Below are 23,881 nucleotides of genomic sequence, written 5' to 3'. Positions count from 1 at the left end.
GGGTTTGAAATTTGGCAGGCTTCTTGGCAGGCAGGGCCACGTGGGATATGCGGTTAATCACACATGTGACTCCAAGTTACTTTCCCTTGGTTGCCTTCCCTGAGGACTGTGGCGTACAATTGTTCCTTCCCTGGTTCTGTTTGAGGGCGGGACAGACCACAGTTGGGAGAGAGAGAAGGAAGAAAACACAGCCTAATGCTAACGGTTCTGCTTGCCTCTTAACAGCTCCCGTAGGCCCCAAATAACAGTAACAGTGACCACAGTGGTGGTGAAGTACCAGCTGTGGGCTAGCCGCCTGCCCGGCACCTGTGCCGTCGCTGCCCATCCTCACTGTCGGCTGGAAAGGGAGGGAGGCCTAGGGAGGTTTCACGGCAGACCCTGGGGCACGCAGCCCACCTCTGAGCCCGTGTGTGACTCTACAGTCCAAGGTTTTCCCACACGTCAGTCCACTTCCCTTTCACCTTTAGCTCTGACCTTGCTCCCAGCTATGAAACCTGCCACCCTGTCTCACTTGGCTCAACCTGTTCCACGAGGCAGCAGATCTCTCACCGAAGGTTTGGGTTTCCTGCATAGGCTCGTGATAGCTCTTTCTGATGCTCAGAGTTCCTTTTCGTTCCCTTCCTTGTGGCTTTGGGGCAGTCGTGAGGGTGATTTTTTGTGTGGCATTGTCTCTTTGTTCCTTTCTGACTTAGAAGATTATCATGTCAAGTGTCAGTAATTATAAAATGCAGGACTAAGCTCAGGAGCCCTTGCACTCTATGTGGTTGTTAATCCTACACTAAATGTCACCTCCCATCTGTTTTTCACAGTTGATCATTTTCCTCCCCCCACCGCCACCCCAAATAAAGCTTTCAGCTGCCTCCACAAAACGTAACTCACCTGTCTTCTGCTAGTAATCCATGACTTGTAACCAAACTTGCTTGAATTGTGTGACGAGGGAGAACAAACACATTAAGGGACTCTTCCTGCTATGCCTGAAATGCAGGACCTTCAGTGTGTGGACTTTGCCATCTGATTTGACATCTTTTTTTTTTTTGCGGTACGCGGGCCTCTCACTGTTGCGGCCTCTCCCGTTGCGGAGCACGGGCTCCGGACGCGCAGGCTCAGTGGCCATGGCCCACGGGCCCAGCCACTCTTCGGCATGTGGGTTCTTCCCGGACTGGGGCACGAACCCGCGTCCCCTGCATAGGCAGGCGGACTCTCAACCACTGCGCCACCAGGGAAGCCCCTGACATCTTTTTTGCTTACTTTGAGGAATCTTGCAGTTCAGGGATTAAACATTTTGGAGAGCCCTACTACCTACCTACTTACCTATCTATCTGTCGTCTTTCCCGTTTCCACAATATTAGTAAGTTGACAACTTCTCTCTTTTTGTTCCCCTTCCCCTCAGTTATTAAAAATATAATGGAACAGTGCAGGGGTAGGGGGAATGGGTGTGTGTCTTACCTTTACCCATCACAACTAAAAGGACTGATAAAAAATTTCAAGACTTGTTTTTTGGAGAGTATACACGTGAGAGCAGGAATACCAAATGAACACTAGCACACTAGTTACCTTCCTTCTCTTATCCGGGACATTTTCCCCTCTGCTGTTATTCATGAATGACTTTCCAGTGCTAGTCCTGTGTATATGCTGGGGAAAAAACCTCAAACAAACTCAAGGCTATTTATATTTCAGAGATCTTGTGTGCAGTGTGTGCTAGTAAGCAAGCGTCACAGTAAACTCCTCACACACAGACACTATATACTGATGAAATTCAGTTACTAAACAAACACCTTCCATGTGTAAACACTGCCTGGTGTTTGTTTAAATGGAAGTTGTTTTGGAAATCACCCCAGGCTGACAGGTAAGGTTATCTTTGAACTGACCGTTTTGTCACAGACCTACAGCAGATTTATGAGAAAGTTACACCGACAACGAGGGTCACGTTTCTCTAAAGGCATTCATCTCTCTTTCTCTCTCTTTCCCTTTTTCTTTCTCTCTCTCCTCTTCCCTCTCCCTCTCCCTTTCTTCTCTCCTCTCTCCCTTCCTCTTTCCCTCTCTCCCCTCCTCCTCCCTTCCCCCATTCGTTTGACTGTTGTTCTGGAAATTATTTCATTAACTTGAAAGGCCACTGAACCTGGCTCTTACATAGGATTGGAGGCCCTAAATGAATAGGACAGTCACATGATTTAAAACGAGTTGCCACTTCACTTGAAGATACTCCGTGCAGGTTAAATGATGGCAACCTGCTGCGCAGTATGAAGGTGCCAGGCTCGGACTGGACAGAGGAGCAGTCAGGCCGTGGGGTGGGGCTAGCCAGGCCGCTAGACCTCCGGCTGCTGTTTCCACGGAAGGCAATGCAGGCCGGGTAGAACTGGCCACGCCAGTCATTGATGGTTTCTAACACGTTGGGGCAAGATGTTCAATCTGAAGCTACAGCTAACTTTCAAATGAGAACTCTCCAAAAACCCAGTCTTGGAATCTTAGAAAAAAGTGAAAGCAGAAATCAGAGGGATAATAGTAAACATCGAGATATAGCAAACAAATTAGGACACAAGAGGAAGTGAAGAAGTTATAACGTTCCTACCAATACGCTGGTTAGCCATGTGGCTTCAACTTTGCCATGTATCACAGTAACATTGCCCTGGGAAAGCATGCCCCCTGCCCCACAGAAGGACTGAGCCTGGCTGGACTCTGCCATTTTAGCATGAGGTAATGCCAGTTATGTTCTCTACTGGCTGGGAGCTGACACACTGAAAGAGCCTCTCTCGTTATTGCCTCTTCCCCAGTCTGGAGGAGAGGCTGCCTTGACTCCTTCTAAAATTTGTCCAGCAGCAGCATTTTCCAACCAGTGTGGTGTTTGTCTTTATGGAGGTTAGGGTTACAACCCTGACCCATACTGTTGTTGCCATGGTAACTTCTCTTGACTTTTAAAAGACTGTATAATTTCCCAAAACTGTCATTAGAAAATGTTTCTAACATTTTCTAGGAGCACCCTCCACATTTGAAAATGTGACTTTTCGGAGAGTATTTTAAGAAAGCAACAGACCAAAGTAAGGAGCGGGTGTGCAAATCTGAGACCCTGATGTGCCGATTGGGCAAAGGCCCAGTTTGTGTTGCAGAGTACCCAGATATCCAGCTTGTATTTTCTTGTTTCCATTGCTGATTTGCTACCTTGACATTTTATTTGAGAATGTCAATTTACTTGCTAATACCTCTGATTTAAATGCCCAAATTCTGCAGAAGAATTTATTACTTTCAAGAGTCCCACTCCTCACTGTGTTTTCTAAATATTTCTGTGAAAATTAGACACATGTTTAATTATTTTACTTTTCCTTTCTCCCACAGTGAAGGGGCCATGTGTGAACTTGGCCCTGCTGATCGCCTCTCTGTACTATCTTGTTTCTCTTTTCCTCGCCTATCCCACACCTTGAAGGAGTGAGTCTGTGTGTCCTGCCTTTCCCTTCTTTCCTCTCTGCAACCTGACTTCTGCTCTCCTGAACTAGTCTCTGGAGATGCCCTTTTGACCCAACTCATAGGATGCTGGGACTGGAGAGGTGCCCTCAAGACAACCTAGTCCTAACCACCTTGTAGAGCCAGGGGGTGAAGCGATGACTTATTCACCGTCAAACAAGAATCGGTGCCAGTGCTGGACTGGACCCCGGGGACCCTGACTCCTATCTCAGAGTTCTTTCTACCGCCTAGTTTTTCTGTTTCTTTCCCAACTGGTCTTTCTTCCTTCTCAGGGGTCTTGACTGAAGTGCAGTCCTTGGCCCTTGTTTTCCCCTGTCTACTCTCCCTGAGGTGGCTTGTTTGTTCTCAGGATTTGGGTTGTCACCTCCATGCCAGCAACTCCCAAAACTCTCTCCAGGGTCTCCAAATCTCCCTGCCTCTCATGTCTTACCTCAAGCTCCCAGGTGCCTGAGCTGTGCTGTGGAGGAGTGGCTATCAGTGTGCTTCTACCTGGTGTCAGATAGAGGGCTGACTTCAGCCCTGTCACTTCCCAAGCGTGTGACTCTGGGGGAGTTACTTAATTCTCTGAGCCCCAGTTGCCTCATCTGTAAAATGGAGATGATAGTAGTTTTTTAGGGGGTTCACTGAGGATTGAGAGATGTCTCTGTGGCCCCCTTAGGGCTGGCATGTGTGCCTGGCATACAATAAACAATCAAACACTAGCTCTTTTCTTATGTCTAAAATTGACTCTAAGGATCTTTCTTACCCCCATGCTGGTTTACCAGTCCAACTTCCCTGTCCCATCAGTGGCACTGCTACCATCTGTCTGGGCACGTTTGAACCATTCACTCAAACCTTATATTTGGTCAGTCACCAAGTTTTATTGAACAGTCCTCTGGAATTTCCCGAATTTCTACGCTCCTCTCCACTTACCTGCAGCTCCTTAACCAGTATCCTGGGACTGGTGCCTCCAGCGTTAGGCACTGGCTCTTTTGGTTCAGCTTGTGGACCACTTCATAAAACTGATTTTCTCTAAATAATACTCCTATAATTGATTCATTTGTCCATTCCTTTACAGACTTATTCAATGAATTATTCATTGAGAACCTACTGTATGCTAGGTAGACACTCTGCTGGACTCCTACTCATCTTTATATCTTCAGCACTTATTGGGGGTGGAGGGAGAATAAATTTAATACAGTGTGACAAATAATATGACCATTATTTGTTATAAAATTAACAGAAGTTTGCAGGAGCCCAACAGAGGGAGTGGTAACTCTATCTGCAGGGGAGGGAAGGATCCAGAAGAGAGCATTTGATGAGGGGCTTGACAGTCAAGTAGAAGTTACTGGGCAGAAGGGAAGGGAGGCTTCAACATGCACAGAGGGAAGAGCAAAACCATGTGTGGAGGAAAGTTCTTCCTTGTACATGGTGTGGCTGATGTACAGATCAGGGAGTGGCAAACTATGGCCTTTGGGCCAAATCCTGCCTGTTGCCCGTTTTTGTATGTATGTAATTTACATACCATAAAGTTCACCTGTTTAAAGCATACAAGTCAATGGTTTTCAGTGTATTTTATAGACTTGTGCAACTACCACCACAATCTAACTTTAGAACATTTTCAGCACTCCCAAACTTGGTACCCATTAGCAGTCATTCCCCATTCCACATGCTCCCACCCCTGCCCTAGGCAACCATTAATCTACTTTCTTTATAGATCTGAAATTCTGGAGATTTTTTATAAATGGAACCACACAATATGGGTGACTTTTATGACTGGGTATCTCACTTAACGTAATGCATCTGAGATTCATCCATGCTGTAGCGTGTATTAGTTATGTCATTCCTTTTTATTCCTGAACAGTATTCTGTTGTATGGCTGTACCACATCTTGCTTATCCATTCATCAGTCTGATGCTTGTTTTTGTAAATAAAGGGTTTTTTTGGGGGGGGGTGTAAATAAAGTTTTATTGGCACATAGCCATGCCCATTTGTTTATGTATTGTCTGTGGCCCCTTCCTCATGACAATAGAAGACTTGAGTAGGGTAACAAGACTAACAAAGCCCAAAATATTTACAGTCTGGCTACTTGCAGATAAAGCTTGCCAACCCCTGGAATAGAGGATGGGGCAGTGATGGGAACAGTGATGGGGGCGAGCTGGGGCCTGGGAGTGGAAGATGAGGCTGGAAAGGCTGAACAGGTAAGGATTTGGACTTAATCCTGTGGATCAGTGTTTCCCCAAGTGTGTGTGGGACGTGAACCCCCTGCATCTGAATCCCTTGGAAATGCTTAAGTGCAGATTCCTGAGCCTCACCCCTGACCTTTCAGCTGAATCTACTGCCCCACAGCTTTTTCTTAATTCCACCTGAACTTCTTTCTTAACTCTCTCAATCCTGGCCATGTTTGAAGCCCACGCGTTAAGTCTTAACTCTTCAGCACACCCTTTCCTGATTCCTTTATCCGCCTCCATTTCCCTCTTTTCTAAATGTTGCTCTGAATTCCTCTCCCTGCCCCTTCCAGTCTGAACTTCCGCACAGTATGGGATTATATGTTTTCTTGTATTATTCGCTGCTGAATCACCTGTGTTAATCTTGCGCAGTCAGCTGGTGAGTGGACTTCTTAAGGCCAGGAGCCAAGTTGGACTCTTCTGCATTGTGATATTGGGCTTTTGCATAGTGCCGAGGATGTTAAAGTATCACTGTAAGTCTTCTTAAGCTCCTCCCCTTTTCCACAGTGTACTTTTATTTGATTTCATTATATCAGTGGACTTGGTGTTTTGTCCCCAGTCCCCCTTGACTGCTATAGCTGAGCAGGTGTCCTCCACTTTGTATTATGGCTTTGATTTATTTTTTCTAATTAAATCTCATGCTACTGCAACTTACTGTATATTCTCCAGATCTCTGTGTCAGCCTGTTTCTGAGTTTTTGTTACATTTTTCTTTATTTTAAATATTTATTTATTTATTTGGCTGTGTCGGGTCTTAGTTGCCACACACGGGATCTTTAGTTGCACCATGTGAACTCTTAGTTGCAGCATGTGGAAACTAGTTCCCTGCCCAGGGATTGAACCCGGGCCCCCTGCATTGGGAGCGTGGAGTCTTAGCCACTGGCCCACCAGGGAAGTCCCACATTTTTCTTTACTCTTATGGATTTTAGTCCTCTGCTAGTACACTAGTTAGTCCTTTCCCTCAGATGGGTAAAAGCTATAAATGGCTTTTGACTCCATGCTACTCCCTTGGGTAGCTCATTTGAGTTGAGCCTGGTTTGAAGTTGGGCCATTGAGAACAATCTGTCCTCATGATGTAGGCGGTGATTCCTGGCCAATTCTTAATGTTGCTGGAATTAATTAAACTGATTCCTCCAATTGAAAGAGGACATTTTACTCTACGCTGTATCATTAGATTCTTAATAACTTGATTTTTTTATTTTGTTTTTTTGCTCAGTGAGCACTTAAAATATCCCTGCCTGTATAGTAATTTGTTCCCTGTTTAATGTGGCTTTTTCCTTTGTTTACTCTGGACTCAAGTCTTTGTAGCTTGTTTTCTAAGTCAGCTCTAAAGTTGCTGGTCATTGGATTTGGCAGCCTTTTCAAGCTTTACCCACCAGAACCCTACAGGAAGTTGTGTGTCGGCCAGAAGAGTCTGTTTATTTAAAGCATGGTGTCCAGCAGAAGCAATCCATTTATGAGGGTCTGGTCTTAAAGATACAGGAATCTGAATCTGTTTGGAAGACCTGCTGCTTTGGCTTCCATTGCAGTTGTGTGCTCTGTGCTTTCCTTTCCAGGCTGCCCAGGCACCTCAGCTAGACGGGTGGTTAATTGAAATAGCCCTTTCCCTGAAGCTCCTTGGCCTTGTCTGAAATACTAAAACATCAACACCCAGGTACTAGATAGCCCTTTTAAACTCATAAGAATGAGGTTAATTTTAAAGAAATCAATTGTCTTTCATTAGTTTAGTGCCATTTGCTAGTATTCTGATGGGATTTTGCTCTGCGTGCACTCCTGAGTTAGAATGCTAAAACTCAGGTGAAATGGCTGTACTTTTGACTTCTGGGGACTGTTCTTTGCCCACAATCGTCAGGCATTATCTGGGTTCTAGTCCAGGACTAGTGCTTTATTTATTTATTTTTTTTAAGATTTATTTTATTGAAGTATAGTTGACTTACAATGTTGTGATAATTTCTACTGTACAGTAAAGTGATTCAGTTTACACATATACATACATTTTTAAAAAATTAATTAATTAATTAATTTTTGGTTGTGCTGGGTCTTTGTTGCTGTGTGAGGGCTTTCTCTAGTTGTGGCGAGCGCGGGCTACTCTTCGTTGCAGTGCGCGGGCTTCTCATTGCGGTGGCTTCTCTTGTTGAGGAACACAGGCGCTAGGCGTGCAGGCTTCAGTAGCTGTGGCACGAGGGCTCAGTAGTTGTGGCTTGTGGGCTCTAGAGCTCAGGCTTAGTAGTTGTGGAGCGCGAGCTGAGTTGCTCCGTGGCATGTGGGATCTTCCTCGGCCAGGGCTCGAACCTGTGTCCCTTGCACTGGCAGGCAGATTCTTAACCACTGCGCCACCAGGGAAGCCCTATACATACATTCTTTTTCATATTCTTTTCCATTACGGTTTATCACTGGATATACAATAGTACTTTATGTTTACAGCATTTTCCACCTGAACTACAGAGTCCTTTGACTAGATCTAGAATTTTTACATCCCTTGGTGGAAGAGGCAAATTGCAGGTAAGATCTGGCTTCTTTTGAAGTTAGAGAGACTAGATTAGGTGTTACTGGGTCTAACGATAAACCAAGGAGAGCAAGCTATAGGATTCAGGATCACTGTAATAGCCTAATTCTTGCCTAGAGCCCAAATACCACACTGTGCACATTAAAGTTTAATCTTATTTGTTGATACAGGTGTACACGCATCTGATTCTTTTTGAATTTGCACAGCGAGTTGGTGATGTGGCTGTAGGTTTCATGTGCCTAGCACCTATGCACTGATTTAAAGGGAAGCTGCGTTCATATCTTAAGAGGTGAGCCCCCCACAAGGCCTCACTCCTAGGGATGTAAGCGCATATGCAGGTGCCTTGGGAGAAAGGAATAAAGAGATATGGCAGCTGCTGAGAGGACTGAGAAGTGAGAGGCAGAGGAAAATGAGGTGTCGCACTTCTCAGCTCTAGTCATGCTCCTGTTGTCTTTTCTGGTCTACGGTTGGATGTTTTGTGAGGTGGAAGTTATATGAGATTCCTACCTCAGAATAGCTCCTAAAGAACCTTGACTTTTCTTGAAGTCTTTGGTAAATTTAAACCTTAATGAAGTTAAATACAATACTTTACACATTTCTCTCTTACTCCTCCACATTTCTCTCTTACTCCTCTCAGCCTCAAGTAGATAGACATGTAGGCAAGGCCTTCCTTGGGAGAGAGTAGTTTCTGAAGATAAAGGAGAAAGCTGAAGTCTAAGGGAGCCCAGGGTCCATCTGGACACGGACATGCAGGCCTTGGTGTGAGACATATGTCTCCTTTGCTTGCCATGCTGAGTCTCAGATTTGGGGGTCTTCCAAAATCCAAGGCGACTGAAGAGCTTAATTTCCAGTGGAGTCATGCGTGGGCATTTTGCCTCCGTCATCTGCCCCAGAGGACTTCTGGGGGCCAATTACCCTGCCTTCTACTCTGAACACCCCCCAGATTGTCATCTGGTGCAGCTGACCAGAGGGTGCGTGTTCCCCAGCGTGAACTCTTTCTGCTGGGCCGAGAGGCCTTTAGAGGCTTTGCTGCTGGCCCTTTATTGCTCTTTGTATGTTGTTAGTGCATGTGTTGCTGTTTCTTTTGTTTCCTACCTTTCATATGGGTTGAAGATTCCACCCTTTTTTCTCTTATCACCCCTGGTTGTTAAGATAGTGAGAATCTCAGTGAAATGGCAATCTTACCATTGTGCACAAGTACTTCTCTGAAAAGATCTTTTTTGTTCAGTTTTAATGCCGATAATATCTAATTCCCAGTGTTTTAGTTGGAAGCTGTTCAAATTTCCCAATTCATAAAATCTTTCAAAGCCTACTCCAAGTTACTTTTTCTTGATTCAGTTCTCCTCCTTTTTGCATTTAAAAATAAGCCTATTTCCAAGTAGAGAAATGACCTATGTTTATTAGAGACCAGAATGATATGGACCTCTGATTTGCTGTGAGGTTTTTTTTGGATGTTTTTGGAGCAGTGTACAAGGGTAATTTTTAGTCTTCTTTTTGCCATGTGTTCTTATACGCATTTCCTAAACACTTTCCCTGGCTTGGTACTATTACTGTGTATATGTCCTACATGTGTTTCCTATTTTTGATGACTCATACTTACGGTACTCATAAAGATTTATCCTTTATCTTGGCTCTGAGTAATGAGCACACTTGCACATTTCCAGCAGAGATGTGAGTTGGGACTTTTGCATTTAATCCTGTAGGATAGGCCTCTTGAAGGCATAGTGAAGGAAGCATGACATATTCATCTAAGGTTCTACTCACTTCTCCTGCCTGAGGAAACAGTCAACTCAGTTTTTGTGAATTTATTAATTTGTGTTTTCCACGTTTTCTTTTTCCTTTGCCCCTTTTAGCCATTTTACTGCTTATGAGCGAGGCCACCAGAGGGTGACTAGATGGAACAAATGTGCTACTCCTTTTCCCTGTTGGTAACTATGTTAAAGAGTTTGGTGGTGGAAGAAATGGAAATCATTAAACTGAAATGATATCTGTATTACATGTGGCAGCAAACATCCAGGGGGGGCCTTCTTGGGTTCAGATAAACACTTAGACCCAAGAGATTATCACAGGCCACAGGTGGCTTCAGACTACTAAAGGATATAGGGTAGGGGCTGCAGCTTGGAGCAGGGCATCATGGCCTTCCTCTTTTTTTTTGATGCTTGCGGCTACATACACATGAGTTTATACAGCCATCTGGAGTGCTCCAACTGATGGCTCAAATGCTAGATCTACGTGGTGTGTGTGTGTGTGTGTGTGTGTGTGTGTGTGTGTGTGTGTGTGTGTGTGTGTGTGTGTGTGTGTGTGTGTGTGTGTGTGTGTGTGTGTGTGTGTGTGTGTGTTCTGATTTAGAGGACTCATACTTCCCAGGAGCTAATAGGCAACTATGCTTATAGGAATACTTTCCATGATGTCCATGAAAAACATGCTGGTTTACAAGAGTCTCTGCTCTCAGGGAAGCCTCCAAATATCTCTTCTTATCAGATATTTAAAAATTTTCCAATCCCCATACAATTTACCAATCCCAGGGTTCGTTTTTATTATAAGCAAGTGGCCTTTTATTATAGTTGACATATTGTTCTAGATTACCAGGGTTATAGAGATAAGAGAGTTAACAGAAGATCAAATTCTCACATGAAAAAGGGATAAACTTTGCCAACTCTTTGTCCATTGTGGATTTTATTAGTTTTCTTATTATATGTATTCCTGACTCTGGTAGGCTAAATAATGGCTCCCAAAGATATGCTCACATCCTAATCCCCAAAACCTGTGAATGTTACTATATGAATATTTAGTGGAAAAAGTCTTTATAGATGTGATTAATTGAAGGATTTTGAGGTGAGAAGATTCTCCTGGATTATCTAGGTGGCCTCTGAATGCAATCATGTGTCCTTATAAGACAGAGATTTGATGTAGACAGAAGAGGAGAAGGCCACGTGACCATGGAGGCGGAGATTGGAGTGACGGGGCCACAAGCCAAGGAATGCCAACAGCCATGAGAAGCTGGAAGAAGCAAGGAACGGATTCTCTCTTAGAGCCTCTGGAGAATCTGACGTCTCTGCTGACACCTTGATTTTGGCTCAGTAACACTGATTTTGGACGTCTGGCCTTCAAAACTATAGGAGGATAATTTCCTGTTGTTTTAAGCTACCAGGCTTTTAGTAATGTGTTACAGCAGCCACAGGAAACGAATACGCTCACTCCCCATATCACCTTAGTTTGGGGGATTATCTTGAGTTCCATGCAGCCCTCCTGTCCCCATTTTGTTCACAACTTGTGTTCTCCATCTCTGTAAAGGACTCTCCTACCCCGTTGCCAAGGCCAGAATCCTTGGCATCATCCATGACTTCCTATGTTTTCTCAGATGTCACGCCCAATCCTATCTATTCTACCATAGAAATATATTCTGAATCCGCTCACCTTTGGCCCCCCACTCTCCCACCCTTGCTACACCCCCCCTCACCATCTTTGGTCTGAGCCACCATCACATCTTTACTTGAGGCGCAGTGGACCCCTAACCCAGGTCCCTGAAGAGGGCAGGGTCTGGAGGTAGACTGCCTGTGTTGGAAGCATGGTTCCACTGTTTATGAGCTGAATTTGGGCAAGTTATTTAACTTCTCTATGCCTCATTTTCCCTCTCTGGGGATAAGAATAGTATCTACTTCAGAAGTTGCTCTGACAATTGAATAGTTAAAATGGGACAAGTGCTTAGAACAGTGCTTGGAATAAATGTCAGCTACTATCCTTATTAGCTAGTAAAAATCTATTCTCCACATAGCAGCTTGAATAATCCTTTAAAAACTTAAGTCTAATCACAAAATTCACCAGCTCAAATGTCCTGTGGTGGCTTCCCACTACATTTAGAGTAAAATCCCCAATCCCCAGTGTAACTCTCACCCCCTCTCCCATCACTCACCGTTTTCACAATACTGCAGTTGTTGGCCCAGATGTCTTTCAAAGGTGCAGAGCATGTTCCTGCCTCTCATCCTTTGCCTGGAGCACTTCCCCCATTTATTCACAGGCCTTGTTCCTTCCCTTCCTCCGGTCCCTGCCCAGCCATTACCTCTACAGAGAGGCCTTCACAGACCACCCCATTTAAAATAACCATATCCCCTTGCTCCCACTGTCTCCAAACCCTGTTTTACTTTTTAAAAATAACTCATATCACCGCCTGATATTTATATTTAGATGTGTTTATTGTCTGTCCCTTGCATTAGAATATCCATGAGATGTTTTACTTTTGCACTATCTCCAGTAATTAGAACATACCCAGCACATAGTAAGCATTCAATAAATATATGTGAAATAAATACTTGAATGAACAGTGAATATGTTGATTATAGCGGTTTAGCTTTATTCAATGGACTGAGTTAGAAATTTTTTAGTTGGAAATTCCTTATATTAATTATATTTTCTGGAATGTTTGGTTATTGATATTGCTATGTATGGTTCAGTCATAATGTTTTTTGTGTTTTGGGGGGTCACTGCTCGGCTTGTGGGATCTTACTTCCCCAACCAGGGATTGAACCCGGGCCACTGCAGTGAAAGCACTGAGTCCTAACCGCTGGACCATGAGGGAACTCCCTAAAGTAATGTTTCTTAATCCAGGTTTCAAGGAGTAGAAAATAGATCACTGGATTGTGCATCTTAGTAAATGATTGGTTCTTCATTTATCAAGATTCTGTTCAAACCTGAGCAAATCTGTAGACCCATGTGAGTCAGTTTCTTCATTTGTCGATATGAAGAGGTTGGGAAGATTGAGATCTAATATTTCTTTCAGTGTTATTGTTGTTTTGAGTCTACATTGAGACTTTAAGGCATATTTTTTTAATACATTAGTCCAGGCCTCCAAATAAAAAACAGCATAACTTGCATTTAGTGAAAAATACCCATTGAAAAGTAGAATTGAAAGTGTTTCTGGAATTGTTAAACTAGAAAATATCCTTAAAGAAACCCTCAGCATACAGTGGGTTAGGAACCACCTAAAAACGAATGATATGTTTTCTTATGTGTTTTTAAAAAAACCTGTATTAAGTAGGATTTCCAGATCTGGGGGCCAATCTGGCCTCCAAATACTTGGGAAAATGCTCTTCGGTTTCACTGCTTAGATATTACTGCCTTGCACAGTAGAAATTTCATGATTTCCCAAACAGCTCACTGTTTCATCAAGACAGAGTACACGCAAAGAATCTTTCTCCCTCTCTCTTTCATTTATTGAAATACAGAAGATTAGAGGAACGAATCATTTCAGTTTGCTCCAGCGAAGGCCCCTCCCCACGTAATTAGAACCAGGCAGCTGCACAGCCATGGGCCGCCGACTCCGGGCACTGTCCCCCAGTGTGAAGCATGGTGGGAGGGAGGAAGGCGCAACCCGCAGAGCTCGGGCTCCGCAGTGCGGACCCCGGCAAAGAACACCACCTGTGAACAGAGAGGACAGAGACATAGAAACATATTATTGCCCTAAACATACATGACAGAAACGGAACCAAGTAGATGTAATCAACTGCAGCTGGGTGGAGATAAACACAAGTGCTAAGGAATCAGGCGTGTTGGAAGGGGCTGGGACTGGGGAGGCGCATTGGAGTAATTGGAGCCGGGTGTGCTACTTGGAGGTGAGAATTTGGAGAGGTTTGAAATAGGGATGTGGTTTGGCTGAGGGCTAGAGGCAACGTTTTCCAAGACTAGGGGAGGAGGCTGGTAAATAAAACAGACGAATTGAGGAGTAGGAACCAAGTTAGGACAGCAAGTACCTTGGCAGCTGTGAAAGCTTGTGTCTGATGGCCTTGCCCGTTGGTGTTTTCGGTGGGAGAATGGGTGCCCAGCTGTACTGATGCAGGTCTTCAAAGCCAGATGAATTGGTTCAATCTTTAACGCTGGAAGGGGCAATTTAGGTAGACCTCCAAAGATAAAACTTCCCAGCCACAGATTGAGAGAAACCTCTAGCTTTACCTCATCCAGTGACTTCAGCTGCCTTGGAAGGAGTTCATGGCTTTAGCACTTCCTGTGTTCCTGTTTCTCTGGAAGGCATACTCCAGGATGGAAAGGCAGGCGATTGAGTTTCTGTCCAGAAATTTGGGGTCTCCTTAGAGCAGATGTGGTGTTGGGGTCAAGCGTGGAATGAATGTGGTATTCTCAGGACTGCTTCTTGTTAGATTCTGAACACAATTCCCCCAAATTGCAATGAAATTTGGAGAGCAAGACTTGAGCCTGCCCGGCTTAGCCTTACCTGAACAGGAATCACTGGTGAAGATGATCGATCACATTTGTGCTGCTTGTGAGCTGTCATTCGGACCGGGTCTTTGATGAGACCCAAATCCCAAAGGTTGAGGGGAAAGCTGGGGGATGGCAGAAGAGCCGCTAGTTATTTACTGGGAATCTAAGGGTCGTGTGTGCGGCTGTAATCAGTTTGTCATCCAGCTTCAAAATCCAGGGACCTGTAGGCAGGAGGTAATGGTACCACGTTGATCGGAGCCACAAACATTGGTAAACTGCTTCCTCAGAGGATTAAGAAAACTGGCATTCTGGTCAATCTCATCAACACCCTTGTAAGGGAGTCATTCGCACTAGTTTACAGAGATAGAAATTGAGGCTGAGAGAAGTTAAATATTCTCCCCATGGTCATGAGCGAGGAAGGAATCGGTAGAGCCCAAGCTTGGATGTGCAGCATACATCTCCTATAGATGGCTCGATGTGCAGTGAGTGGCTGGGGCAAGGTGGGCTCTCCCGAGGTTTAGACATTTGTTTGATCATTAAATCAGTGTTTATTAAGCACCTGTTACTAGGCAGTCCTGACACCCCTTGAGAATTTGCCAAAGGTAGCAAAGATAGAGTGGGTAGCAAGTTCTCCCCCGTCCCTGCTCCCATTTAGATGATCTCAGCCTCCTTACTCTTCTTAACTGTGGGCTTAAGTATTGCTGCCAGTGTTGTTTGTTAACTTTAATCATATTGGAGGTCTTTGAGCTGCAGTAAAATAGCCATCTGGTAAGAATTACATGTGACTAGCTGGGTTGTTATCTATAGGTTAAGCGCTTAGAAAGAGGGGCAGGTTGGGGTGTCCTGTTACTCCCGATAGCTCTGCTCTATACAAACAACTTTCTTTACCGGATTATCTGTGCCAGAATATTACCAAATAACTTGGAAACAGGTTGGTGTTTTACCCTTTAGGGGAAAAAAAAAAAAAGACCATGGAGTTGAATTTGGAAAGGAATCTTGGAAAATATTTCAGTAAAACAATGTATCATTCACATGCCCAAAAATTCAGCACTGCGGGGCTCCTGCTGGCAGAATAAGGTGAGCTTTGAGATACATTATGGCTTGATCTTGAATCCTCTCATATCTGGAGTAGGCTGAAAGTTGGTTATTTTTGTTTTCCTGGCAATGACCTTTTGTAAGAAATGCCTGTGAGATATGGTTTAGATAGATGCCAACAGGGTTTCTGGTAACTTTCTGTATCTACATCCACATTCTTTTCCCTTCATTTTATAAAAACATAAATGGAAGGATTTCCCAGCACCATGTCGTGGAGTCACCCCATATGTTGGTTCATCTTTCCTTTGTCTTTCATACATTCATTCATTTATTTATTCTAAAAATGCGTGAGCGTTTACCATGTATGGGCATTGTTCTAGGACTGGAGATAACAGTAGGAAAGCAGGCAGAGTTTCAGCGTTTGTAATGCTTGCATTGATTTGAACGTGAGGTACCCAGGTATTTAAGTGACACGAAGGTGTGGTCGTTCAGGTGGTTAGGAAAGGCTTCCTTGAGGAGGTACACTTGAACAGAGACATTAATGATGAAGAGGAGTGAACCATGCACAGATCCAAGGGAAGTATAGGGCAAATAAAAGATCTGCTTATGTCAAGGCCCAAAGCTTGGAAGTGACTTGTTGGAGGTGAATGAGAGGGCTGGTGTGGCTGGAATCTAGTGAGCAAGGAGGAAAGCATGGGAGATTGGATTAGTCAGTCAAGGGTCAGATCATATGGTACTTTGCAGAGGGAGAAGTTGTTTCTTGGTGTTCCTTATGTTTCTGTGTTCTTATCCAGTGGTTAAAAAGGCTGGCCCTGAACTCTAAAGGTTCAGGGAGACCTTCTTCTCCAGTATCAGAGAATTAGTTCTGTAAGGAGAGGCATGGAAAGTTCCACTAGTAGGATAAGTAGAAGCTGGAACACTGGAACGGATATTTGGGTTCTAGTCCCAATGATGCCATAACCAGCTGTGGAATTTGGGCATGCCATTATGTCTTTGGGCTTCAATTTCCTTTACAATAAATATTTGGAGTAGACTATATCTAAAATCTCCTGTATCACTGAAAGTCAATGATTTTATTATACACAAATTTCATTTTGTGTTTTATCCTCTTCTTTCAGATTTTTTATCAGTGCTGCTTACAGTAACCAAGTCTTGTTGGTTCAAAAAGTGGCAGGAAGAAGTAAAGAGTGGGGGGAAAATGAGAGAACTTCATAACCTCACACCTTGGATTCAGAGCTGGCCACAGTCATTGAATGAGTCAATTATAGTGACTGAGGCTTGATCTCAGCCTAATGATTTATGGTTAACCAAGAGCAACCGTTGTCCTCATTAAGAGAGATTATCCCATCAAAATAGTGTTTTTAGAACCTGACAATGTAATAATGTTTGTGTTGACACCTTTATTTTTAAATCATATTTTGATTTATTGGAAAGATAGAAAGTAGAAAAATCTGCCAGTCTTCCTGAAATTCAGAATAAATCATGCAGCTCTCTTATTCAAAAGTATATCTAAAAGAAATTAGCAAAACCAAATAAATTAACTTGTTTTATAATCTTGTCAACGCTACCTATTTTAAAAGACCCTGTAAATCTTGATCTGCCTTTAGGATTAGCCTTGAGAATTTTATGATTTATTTTGCTTCTGCCAAGCATAAAAGACTATAGGGCATACATTGACCCAGAGTTAAAGTGAAAAAAAAAAAAGAAAAGAAAAGAACGAAATTCTCTAAAAATGCTCACATTGGTCTGAAAAGTTTGATAAATTCATTTTGGAATATTTTCAGTTCTTAAAAGAAGAAAAATCTTCTATTTTAATCTCTTGCGTTCACTTTGGCAGGTTCAGCTAAACTTTTGTCAATCTTTCCTTTTAATTGAGTACACAAATCATTTAGTGTGACCTGGCATTTATGAGTTGATGACTCAGTCACATCAACCCATTCTTTTTCATCAGCTACGTCAATTCCTAGGGATCTGCCTTGAAGACTGTTACTGACTCTACCAGTTGCTCAAAGAACTGTAGGCTTTGGTTTAGCCCCTTCATTTATGGGGAAACTGAATCCCAAAGTAGGATTCCAAAAGTTCTTAGGCAGAACTTTTTTTCTTTAAATGAGTGATATGTCCAGAATCTTACACTAGGAAGAAGACAAGTTTGGGAAGCACCAGTGTTTGTGGTTTATAATGAAAGTTCCTTTTCTCTGTTTCTCAGGCAAGGGTAATTAACTTCCCCCCAAGGGCAGACAGTAAATCGTTTTCTGTAAATCAGGCAATCTCATCTTCATTCCAAAATTGCTTACCAACCGTTTACTTGCTTTCTCTTGTGAAAAGAATACTGTGTGAGAGATTATGACCCAAATTTGTTTCAGGTGTGTACTGGAAATATTGGAAACGTATTGTTAGGTCTTGCCAGGATTTAGGAGGGCATCTCAGGAAGACATTCCTAGGGTGGAGAATGGAGAATTGTTGTCACTTTAGGGCTAGTAAAGTAGAGGGAGCAAATGAGCTGGTTCATTTCTTAGACAGTAGAGAACTAAGGGTGAGATTTAAAGATTTTTCCATAGAATATTATAATCAGGACTGAATTACCAGGCCCGTGAGTTATTCCTTGTAAAAATGCTCAAGGCTAGTAACTCATAGTAGTTGCCTGGTTTATTCATTTTCTGTGGTTAAAATATATCCCAAACTCAACAAGTGTTTATTGAGGGCCTATGAGCTGGGGACAAAGCCAGGGAACAAACTCCTCAGGTCTGGGAGACTTGGGGTTGAGGATTAAGATTTCATTTTCTCCCCTTGCAAGTTACTCCTTGGTAATTCCTTAATAATGATACCGTATAAGACTTGGAATGGGATCCTATACAAAATGGGATTTAAAAAAAATTTCTATTACTGACATATATTCTGTTGGGCAAAAAAGTGAAGTGATTGAAGGGGATTTAATAAATTAATGTACTAATGTGATTATCTAAGTCATACTTGATATGCCAGAAGTTGACGTACCCATTATTTATCAAGAGGCAAGCCATGGTCACATCTCAGTGAATTATATTACATGCTATTCTTTCAATTGCCTTCACTGATTAGTTAAGCTTGGGTTTCACGGCCCATTGAGATCTGGCCCCAGTCTACCTTTCCAACTTTATTTCTCTATATTCTTTTGTATATTTCCTCAGCTCTATCTGAATTAAATGTTCCCCAGACCTACCCAAGCTGCCTGCCTTCCCTGTCTTGACATTTCTCTCGAGGCTCTCCCTGCCCTCCTTCCTGCCCTCTTCCCTTAGTTCTGCCTGTTCTGCCCTGTTCACTCTCAGGGCCTAGCAACAGCGCCCCCTTTCTGCTCCCCTGGACACATTTACATCTGAGCATCTTGCTCAAACCCCAGAACTTGTGCAAGTGGACCTCCTCTTCACGATAGATTCAGGAAGCAGCACTATACGTGGGACGCATCTAGAGAAGAGGAATGTGATGTGTGTGTACACATCACATTGTTCTAAACAAATTTCTAAATGTTCTATTCAGGGTAATTCGAGTTACAGATTTCTCCCTACCAATAATTTTTTTTTTTATTAATGGATTGTGTACTACCAATATAATTGAGGTTCTGAGAATTTCTTCCATAAATTATTGCTAATGGGAATAATGGTATATTTTTCTTACCTAACTTTTGAGGATGCTGTAAGGCTACACAGGTGTATCACTTTGAGTTCCTTAAAATAAAAATGTTCTGTATATTAAAGCTATCATAAACATAGTTAATAATTAACTTTAATCATGTTAATAAAAATTGAAGGCTTTTATAAATCCATGAAGAATACTCTGTAGTTGCTGCTTCTATGTGGTACAGATATAATATAGTATATTCTTATTCTTATATAGTTTCTTATTTGCTATTTAAATTATAGCATAGATTGATGGTAGTAGATCAGAGACCCTAGAACAGGTCATTTTCTCCCTTAGTGTTAAATAAGGTTTAGATAATTTTTCCTTAAATTTATAGTAATTAGTCCAGGTAAGGTCAGTATGGAATAAAGTCTGTTTAAGATTTTATCAGAAAAATCACCTTCTCTCTTTCTCTCTCTCTCTCTCTTTTTTTTTTTTAAATCCAGGGTTGGGATCAACAGCTGTTCTAGCATGGGCAGGGTAACTTGATATAATGGCATACATTTTTACCCTGGTCTGCTCTTAGAGCAAATTTGAAATGGTTGTTTTGGAAAATGTGCTATGAATTTATCTCTAGACCTTCGCACCAGAGCAGTTAGTTCAGCCTAGCAAAACCTTGGCACTTGATGTGCATCTTTCATAACAGAACTCTGATGCTGTGACTTGATGCCTTGAAATCAGCACAACAAAATGGTGCTTGAAGAGCAGTGTTTACTTTGATCATTTTTCAACTTCTGTGCCCCAGCCTTTCACGGAGTACAAATTGCTTTACCAGAGTTACGGGGCTGAAGCCCACGGACTGTTTTTGTAGTCTGGTTGCTGTGGTGATTCTTAGTCTTCCATGAAACTCCGTCTCCAGGGAAACAGAAACCTTTGCAGCTGTCTCAACCTTTTTGGTATTGTATCCGGTGGAGGTCTTCACCAAGCTCTGTAGCAAGCCTGAGAGTGGTTGATTTGTGTCAGCGTAAACAAATATGTGGAAACAGGACATCTCATTCAGTACATGCTGTATTTCAAAACAAATAGCTCCCCTATCCTTCTCCCAAATCATATGGGGACTTTGAAGTATCTCCAAGTCCGGCTGAAGCCAGAGTTTAGTGAGCCATCGAGATGTTGTTGGTCACGTTAATGATACGAGTAAGAGCTTTGGAAGAATGACTGATGAAGTTTGTAGAGTTGCCAGGTGGGGAAGAAAGTGGTGGCAAAGGAGAAGCTTAATGGGGCTTGTGTGTGCCCAGACAGGAGAAGCTGGTTTAGGAAGAGAGACGGGCTGAGTCTAAGGATGCCAGCAGTTTGATGTTTAGGGAACAGTGAGAAAAAATGTTTTGACTTTAAACTTCAGTGGAGAACAATAAAGACAAAACCTTCCTTCCATAGGAACCGAGGGAATGGAGAAAAATTGCCATGGTTTTAGAGGGTAGAAGTAATAATAGTGAACACTTAAAGAGCACTTACTGGGATTTCCCTGGTGGCGGAGTGGTTAAGAATCCTCCTGCCAATGCAGGGGACACGGGTTCGAGCCCTGGTCCAGGAAGATCCCACATCCTGCGGAGCAGCTAAGCCCGTGTGCCCCAACTACTGAGCCTGCATTCTGGAGCCCACAAGCCACAACTACTGAGCCCACGAGCCTAGAGCCCGTGCTCTGCAGCAAGAGAAACCACCACAGTGAGAAGCCCGTGCACCACAACTAGAGAAAGCCTGCAGCAATAATGACCCAACGCAGCCAAAAATAAATAAATAATAAATTAAAAAAAAAAAAAAGAAAGAGTACTTACTATAAGTGCCAGTCACTGTTCTAAGTGTTTTACACATATGGCATGTTTAATCCTTTGACATTTGATGGAATAAGCACAAGTATTATCCCCATGTTACAATGGATGAAACTGATGCTCATAGAGTCTTAACATGCTCAAGGTCCTAAGGCTGGTAAATGGAGAGCTGAGAGTCCAACTGACTCTGACCAGTAGGTCAGAGCTCTTAACCAGTAGGTCAAACTGTCTGTAATTTAGGAACGAAGGCAGAATGACACAAAGGATTGGATTACGGGAGATACTGGCCAACTTGGAAGAAAATGTAGATCTTGGAAGAAATTAAATTATGCTCTAAAATGTGTTTATTGATTCATTCATTTGTTCATTCATTCATCATTAAATATTATGTAGTGCCTTTTAAGTGCCAGGTATTAGACTAGGCTCTCAGATGGTAAGAAGACAAGTCCCACTCTCTCCCCTCAGATAATGTGCGTGTTAACTTAATACAAGGCAGCAGGTGCTAGATGCTATAAGAAGGTCAACTGGACCTAGGTCAGGAGCATCCACTGGGAAGAGCTTCCTTCTGCCTTCTAGGGCACTGATGACTCGAAGCCTTCTTAAAGAGTGTGGTATTTTTCTGGGAGGTGAACAAAATTGATCCCAGGTGAAAATATGAAACTGTAATTAAATTCAGTATGTTAGTACATACCTCTACCTCTTTCTAAACAGAATTGAGAGGTCCCATTTGATGAGTTTACATATAGTTGCATATAGTTTGCTCTTGAGGATTTCCAAACCACAGAAGAGCAGGATGTCCAATTTGTAAACAGCACTGGCAGGAGTGGGTTCCAGGGTAACAATGGAGAGCACTTTACAGGAAGGGAAGGTTTTGAGAAGGCCTGGGAGATCCATCTTTATAGGAAGAAGTTCCCATGATGCCTCAGGTGATGACTGTGCAAAGTTCCTGAGATATGTTGAAGGCCTGTCTGAAACTAATGGATGATTTTTAACTATGGGGGCAAGCATGTTACTAGTGCTTTACAAGTATTAACTTATTTATTCCTCGTAATAACTCTAAAAAGTAGGTACTATTCTGTTTTTTTAGGTGAAGAAATAACAGCACAGAGAGGTCAAGCAATTTGCCCAAGGTCATACAGCTAAGGAATTAATGGAGCTGGAATTGAACACAGGGAGTTTGGTGCAAGTGTCAATGCTCTCAATCATTATGCTTTGCTGATTAGTCATATTTCACTTTATGGGTCTCATTTTAAGCCATAAAGGTAGTCTGTTAGATGCAAAGGCATTCTTAAGTTTAGTTTGAGGCTAATGTCAGACACCCCCTCCCCATGAAACATCTGGTCATCCACTGTTCTAAAAGGGACGATAACCTACTTTGCACATCATGCTTTATTTCTCAGGGCTGACTGGGAACCTTCCATAGTAAGTGGATAATTAATAGAAAAAAGAAACAAAAATCGCAGAGTTTAGCTACTTGTTAACTCTGGTTGAAAAGTTTGTTTGCTTAAGAATGTGGAATCTGATGGTGACTTTATCAGGTTTCTCTATTTTAAAAACAGTTATTTTAGAATATTATCCCTCGAAAATGGGTCTGAAAAATTTAACTTTTCATCATCTTTCTTTCAGAGAATGATAACATTTCCTTCACACGTTAGAGTTCACAAAGAATTATATTTGTCATAATGTAAATTATTTAACCTTCTCAACTATCCTACGTGATTGCTCTTAATCTCTTTTAAGGTTAGAGGAGATTTAATTTAATATCTTATGAAGAATAATGGCTTGTTCAAAGCTAGTTCTAATTTTAGAATCTGGGCTTAAAAGCAAGAGGCAACAAGCTCCCACAGACTCAGATATACCAAGACATGGACAGATGTGACCTGAACCTACGAGGAAAGTATTCTGAACTCTTTATGAGATACTAAAGAACTGTCATCACTTCCCTAATAGGTTTGCTTTATCCTAGTATCATTTTCTTTTGAAATAATTACTGTTGAGAAGTACTCTCAAGTATTTTACTGTATTGCTTACTAAATATATGGACTTTAAAAAACAAATTTAGCAAACTTCTATAGAGAGTAAATGAAATAGGAAGTGGGTGAAGTGATTCTGAAAGTCTTAAGAAAAGTATTCAGTAATGAAGTCATGGAATCCCTAGATTCTAGGATCAGAAGGGGTCTTTGTGGTCGTCCAGTTCAGTTTATTTATTTATTTTATTTATTCCTTGTTTGTGAATTTTGTTTCTAAAATATCTCTGGCAAGTGCTCGTCCAGCCAATCCAAGTCATTCAGAAAATTGAGAAGGATTGGAAGAAACAAGAAAATTGATGACGTTGATAGATTTTGCCTGTTTCTTTCAGAGAAGTTTAGGTCTGATTTGTCCTGCTTGGGAGCCCCGCCCAGCCAAGCTTCTATTGCCTCTCCCGATCCTTGACATCTTCTCTCCCCACACACCCTGGACATACCTCAGTCTTGGTGGTGTATTCTCACCATCTCTTCACGTGTCTGTCTTCCTCTGGACTGTGGTGAGCACATTGGGGAAAGATAGGTTGCATCTTACTCATGTTTCTGCTGCCGGTAATTGACATGGTGCCTGGCGCATCATAGGACTTAATTTATGTTGTTTGAATAAATGAAAAACATGCACAGGAGACATAGTTACTGTCCTAAGCTAGCTTAGTGTGTGCCTTGGCTTTGATCACCTTAGATCTGAAAGCCTGAGGATTGATGTGACCCTTCAGACTTCTAAGATACTCTGAGTTCCTTGTACTGTCACATGAAGCTCTTTCTCGATAAGATTTGAAACTCAAGACTTGGTCAGGTTCATCCTGTAGGAAAGTTCAAATCACATTTTTTTGGTGTGTGGTAAAAAACACATAATATTTACCATTTTAGCCATTTTAAAGCGTACAGTTCAGTGACATTTGTAGACTCACAATGTAGTGCAAACATCACCACTGTTTTGTTCCAGGACATTTTCGTCCCTCCAAAAACAAACTCCATACCAAATAGCGGTCAGTCCCAGCCCTGGAAACTACTCTCTGTC

The 23,881-nt window shown here is 42.4% G+C and overlaps 1 protein-coding gene across 11 annotated transcripts in view; it reads left to right on the top strand.

The window, feature by feature from the left end:
* The window catches only part of TGFBR3 (transforming growth factor beta receptor 3), a 205,396-nt gene that overhangs the window by 94,887 nt on the left and 86,628 nt on the right, over positions 1-23,881 (top strand). The window lies entirely within an intron of this gene.

Source organism: Pseudorca crassidens, chromosome 2 (genome assembly GCF_039906515.1).
Source record: "Pseudorca crassidens isolate mPseCra1 chromosome 2, mPseCra1.hap1, whole genome shotgun sequence".
Lineage (NCBI taxonomy): Eukaryota > Metazoa > Chordata > Mammalia > Artiodactyla > Delphinidae > Pseudorca > Pseudorca crassidens.
The sequence above is the reverse complement of the archived record's forward strand: the minus strand, read 5'-3'. Positions and strand labels throughout refer to the sequence as shown.